Below are 6,000 nucleotides of genomic sequence, written 5' to 3'. Positions count from 1 at the left end.
TGCTGTGGTATGGAATACCTCTTTGGCCAGTTTGGGTCAGGTGTCCTGCTCTGCTTCCTCCCAGCATCCCCTCCTCCCTGGCAGAGCATGAGACTCAGAAAGTCCTTGGTCAGACTAAACATTACTGGGCAACAACTAAAAACATCCATGTTATCAGTGCTATTCCCAGTCTGAAAGTCAAAACCACAGCACTGCACCAGCTACTAAGAAGGAGAAAAATTACTGCTACTGCTGAACGCACGACACACACTCTTACTGTTTCACACTAGAAATTATCTATCTCTTTTTGTGTAAAAAAAGCACACAACATTCTCCTTCACAGGTACCAGCTGCTTTTTCTCCTGGATGCTTTACCAGTGCCTATCTAAGTAAGCACAGAGATTTTGTTCTCAATATGTACTCAGGAAGTGTTCCTGTTCTTGAAAGCTTTTTTTTTTTCCCAATCATCATATTTAGGCTAATAAAAACGACTTTACACTGCTTTACAAACTCCTTTTACCATAATTTGCTGCTACAGCAATGCTAATGCTGGAAGGAAAAAAAGGTGACTCAGGGCAACTGCTCCCTCTGCTGAGTAATCCTCCTGCCAGAAGCTCTGCACTTGCAGTATTCATTCAACTCTGCTTTCCCTGCAACACAGTTATGTTGTTGACTCTTGCTTCCTTGTGCATAGTAAAAATTTTGAGAACCCCCCAGTCTCTGGGCTTTCAACAACAAAACACTGATTTCTTGGTCACACCAGTGAAAAAGAATAACATTTTAGTATTTATAAATATTAGCATGGAATTTGAAATTTCTTATAGTTATTTTGTTACAAAAGTGGTTTGAGTTTTCTGCATTTTGGTTTATAATAGCTGTGCTTGATGGAAAAAGGAAAAGTGAAAATGAAGGAAAAGGAAAAGATCAGTTAGTGAAAATACTAACCCATGTCCCTGAGAATGTTGTTTTCTTTTAGATTTACAGTGGTAAAATAACTTGTCAAGGTAGCTGAAAGGCTATTTTTACTCTATTTGAAAACTACAGTCTGATTTAAAGATTCTTTTATTGTTGTATCTGCCTCTTTCTGTTTCTGAATAACACCATTAGTGCCAGGCCTCCAGCTGGACTTTGTGCCATTGATCACAACCCTTTGAGCCTGACAGTTCAGCAAGTATTCAGTGCACCTCACAGTCCATTTATCTAGCCCATGCTTCATCAGATTCTGAGGCATTTTGAAGACTTGGTAAACACATGCCAATAGGAAAGTGAATCCTTGTTCTTGTAAGATCTATAATGTGTGTATTGTATATTATAGATCTTACAAAGTGTTTCTGCTGAATTAGTTTGATTTTCAGTTTGCAGAGGAATTCACAACTCCTGCTTTGCTATTTCTGCATGGATGAGGGCAGTGTCAGGTTTATTTTCTTATGAAGAGGAAAGTGATCCCTATTCCTTGCATAGCTGATTCAGTGAGTATTAATTCTACTGTTATATAAATTATTTGTACTTTGGGTAGCTAGGCCATCTCTAGAAATCTGTATAAACAGTATTAATAGATCAATTTTGTGAGGATTTTTTCTCTACCTGTGAAAAACTTTTTTTGAACAGTTGCCCTTTCTGCCAGGATAGATCATGAGTTCATTCATGTGAGTGAACTCATATTACTGTATCACCCTGGTACAGTAGGGGCAGAGAGTTTTGCACATGCTCTTTCTGCAGAATGAATAGCACAAACTGAATTAGTTCAAGGTCCTGAACCTTTCTGAAGGTTCTCTCTTGGTGTCCTAATCTCTGTCTGGCGGAATTAAGAGCTGTTTCTGTGACCGGTATAACTAAGCAACAGTTAGATCTCAAAGAACCAGCTCATCCAGAATGTGTGTGGACTGTCCACACAGTTTGATGTTTTCCAAATGAATTTTTTATCATTTGCCCTGGTCCAGTCGATGAGATCATGCAGGTTGTCTCCAAAAGCCCTCACTGCTGCTTGTTAAGAGATTCTGAGGATTAAGTACACTGAATTGAGGTTTTCCATCTCCTTATCAGGGCTAGACGTGTGAAGTGTCTGGGCTTGAATTGACGCCTCAGGTCCACTTAACCCTTCTTTGTAGTTAGCAAAGTATTTGCCTGCCTTTGAGTGGTGCCCAACAAAACCAGGACCAGAAAGAACACCTTTCTGCCTGTTGTAAGTGCATTTCTTTGTCTCCAGGCTCTCCTCCCCCCCTTTTACATACTAATCTTAATCCTGAAGTTTTAGTCCTTTATGAACTTCATTATAAAACTACTTTATTCTTGAAATTATTTGTATTACAGTTGTGATTGTTTTAATTATGGAAAGCAGTGGACTAAGAGAAAATTGTGAGATTATAAGTGGTGGCCTAAAGCCAGAGAAGGAACTTTTCACTGGGAAGATTTGTACTGAAGGTTTCTATCACTTGTGACCAAGAATTGGTTTAGGAAAAAGTTAGGGTGAGTGGAATACTGAAGAAAATAAGGGAATTTGGGAAGGATTAGTAGTTTTCTTGTCAAAAGAGAGCTGAGAAATATGCAGCCTTAACTTTCTAATCCTCCATATCAAGAAAAGAAAAATTTACTAATTTTTTCCAGGGAAAATATAAACAGGACTATCCTGATTCTGCCCCCAGAATCAAACAACTTATCTTTATGTTTCAGTTTCTTCTCTGCAGTATGAGGATAGAGATATTGAGCAGTTTTTGTGAGGTGGTTTGAGAGCTGTAACTGTAAGTGCAAGCTAACACAGCAGTGCTTTCCTTTGATGCTGAATGCTGAGCATGATGCAGGACTAAGAAGTTGCTGGATAAATAATAGCATATGATGGTTGCAGATAATGACATTTGTGATTTTATGCAATGTGATGTGATTTATTTTGTTTCCTTCTATGTTTTTTTTCCCATGGGGGAAAGCAGGCAACTGTTTTTTCCAGTGCTGAGATGTAATCTACAAAGCTGATTCTGACGAAAAATTAGCCCATGATCTCTTGATGAATGATCAAAACAGGTAACAAAATTCAGGTTATTTTCAAAGTTGTTTCTGTGGAATGATTTAAAAATGCCGGATTTTGGACTTGTTTTTAATCTCTTATTTAAATAATGAACTAAATAAAAACCCCAATTGATTGACTTTACCTTTGTTTTCCTTTTATTATTAGTTGTTTTCCTAAAACAACAACAACAACAACAAAACAAAAAAACAAAGCAGACAAAACAACAGCAAACAAATCCACTGTAAACAATTCAATTTTTAGCTTTTACTCTGATATTCACAGGTCTGTTAGTACCTCTTGTCTCCTTGAGCTACTGCACGTAACAGTACAGTTCACATGGTATCATCTAATAGCTCTGCTTTTTCCTGGAAGTGTCAGATGTCCTGTGTGTTGGAAAAGCCCTTCCATGTGAGTGGCTTCTGTAGGTATTTATGAATGTGGAGGTAGAAGTAGACACCAGAGACAGCAAGTCAAAGGGTAAAAGTGTGTGCTGAGAGGTCATGTCTGAAAGTCTCCCAAAACCCGATAAACTCCAGAGATTAGTAATCCACAAGCATGGATAAATTAGCATGTGAGTCAGCCAAATCTGTTGAAAGCCACCAGCAAACATCAGGATCCACAGTGGGATGTGTGACTCACACCACATCTGAGACAGCGGTGGCTGCTATCTGCAGACAGGAATTAGAGGTGTATATATGTACACACCAGTTGAAACAAGGGACGGCTTGAAGCACTTTCTGAATGTTTGCCTGGAAGACCTTGTTGTATCAATACAATCTTCTGCTTCTGATGAAATGGCTGGGGTTGGCCTCCCAGCTGTTGCTCTAATCTGGTCACAACAACTTGGTGTGTTGGTGTGCACGTGACTGAGCTGTGTGAAGTAGATATACTGTGTGTAGTTCTCTGCTATTAAAGTTAACAGCTTGATTTTATAATTCATAAGAGATTTATTAACAAAAAAGTGTTGTAAATAGGAGTTGTGATCTCTGACTTCTTCCAGCTTGAAGCTCTGTCAGGGAAAGGAAAACTTTCAACATGTGCACTGAATAATCCAGAAACACAGATAAATCTGTGTAAGTTCCTCAACAATTCCTGGCAGGTAATGAGGCCAGACGCAGCCTGGAGTACTGGTCAGGGAACTTCAGCTGGCACACACAGGGTCTGTATGTCATGGGTGAGGCCTGCCTGTACTTCATATATATTCATAAAATTAATTGCATACGCTTATTTATACTAGTCAGGTTACTTTCATGGGTGGTACATTTCTTAGGTGCTCTGTGTGTGTGTGGTTGGATTTGGCAATCTGAATTTTGGATAAAAAATACGTTAAAAATCTACGATAAAGTATTAATTTTTTTTAAAAATCTTAGTTTTATATTTTATTTATATATATTTATATATTTATATGTTTATATTTATTATTATACCTGAAATATATTTGGCACAGGGTTTGCATTTTCAAACTTTAAATAATTTATTAAAATACAGGCATTTTATTAGTATTTAAAAATTTGATTATTGGATACCTAAATTGTGAGGACAAGAAGCAAGAATGATGTATTGGAAGACAGAAAGTTTTATATGAAAGGAAAGATACCATGAAGTGAAAATAGTGTTGGAATATGTATGAGAATAGACTGGAAGACATGGGCCTAAGCTGGCCACATTTGGGCAGTGGTAGATACTGTTCTCTTTTTCTCTGACTCTTACAGAGAAAACAGGAAATTTTTTTTTCTGGAAACATGGAAACAGGAATATTAGACTGGAAACAGGAATATTAGATGCCTTCTTTCTCAGTTCCCAGGTGAGTTTCAACTGTCATTGTGTTAATGCATATGAAGAAGATAATCTCTCTTCACTTTCTGGCTAGCAATAGCAGGAGTAATTAAGGCATGAGGTTTTGTACAACAAATGCTAAAAATACTGGGTCAATGAAAATAGAAGGTTTTGTTCTTTAGTGAAGACTGGCAATATGCTTGTCATGAATAATGGTGTTTTACAGAAATGAAGGATTATTATGTAAATTTGTATTTGTCAGAGCTGCAAAATGGAGACTAAGTACCAACTATGCTGGCAGTGTTATACAGACCTTTGATTATAAAAGAAAGAATTCTGTAGAGCACACCAGTGCACAAGAGACAGGCTGGTTGGAGGAAAAGCTCAAGACTTTTATTAGCTGTAAAGGCAGTTTATTCAAAGAGGTGTTCAGCCTGCTGGGAATATCTATTTCACCCTAGGCATGCTTTTACTGTGTGCTTCACATAGGGCATAGTTTTAGCGGTCCCCTGAAAATTTTAAATCTGCATGAAACATGGCACAAGCTTGCAATGACAATAGGATGGCTTTTGGGAGATCATAGAGCAGCTTTTAATATTCAAGTGCTGTGACTGTGTATTCATCAAAAGAAAAAAATCTGTGGTGAAATCATTAGCCCTAACTTTTAATGGAAAAAGTAAAACCTGTTAGTTCTTGAGATCTTTACAGAAAGATTTGCATTGACTTTGAGGCAAGGATTTTGCTCAGTAATAAAACTAGTAACTAATTCAGGCTTTACAGTTATTACTCGTTTGTGTTTTGCTCAAAGGTGATCTAGCAAAGTAGAACACATCTCTCTACAATTCTCAGTATGATGCTTATAAAGAGCCATTTATGGGTTACCCTAAAATTTCAGGGAAACCAAAAAAGATCTGTTTTGTTTGCTAAAGATTTAATTTTCCTTTTACCATTACCAGCATAAATGTAAACACCTTTTGATTAATGAATAAAGGAAAAGCTGATTTTCTTATTAGCTGTTTCTCTCTTCTTCAGTTCACCCTTTCGTGGATTAATCTAACACTAGAACCCAAAGCATCAAATGTGATATTAACTGGGGGAGGATGCTGTTTTCCTCGTATTGCTCATTTATTGTAAACTTCAATGAAAAAGCCCTTATAGAATCCAGCTCTCAAGAAAAAGCCTTTCATTGACAAAACGTCTAAGTTATTTCATGATCTTCCCCCTGACTGATCAAGCCACTGCAG

The 6,000-nt window shown here is 37.4% G+C and overlaps 1 long non-coding RNA gene across 2 annotated transcripts in view; it reads left to right on the top strand.

Moving 5' to 3' along the window:
- The first annotated feature begins 461 nt into the window (after nt 1-461).
- Nucleotides 462-6,000, top strand: part of LOC134172749 (uncharacterized) — an 88,748-nt gene continuing 83,209 nt past the window's right edge. For both annotated transcript variants that reach the window (XR_009967996.1, XR_009967995.1), the window contains exon 1: nt 462-2,994. This is a non-coding gene — a long non-coding RNA (uncharacterized LOC134172749). The remainder of the gene's footprint in view (nt 2,995-6,000) is intronic.

Source organism: Pezoporus occidentalis, unplaced genomic scaffold (genome assembly GCF_034315485.1).
Source record: "Pezoporus occidentalis ecotype Australia unplaced genomic scaffold, CSIRO_AGI_Poc_V1 ctg47, whole genome shotgun sequence".
Taxonomy (NCBI): Eukaryota; Metazoa; Chordata; class Aves; order Psittaciformes; family Psittacidae; genus Pezoporus; species Pezoporus occidentalis.
This window is presented reverse-complemented; position numbering and strand designations above follow the sequence as displayed.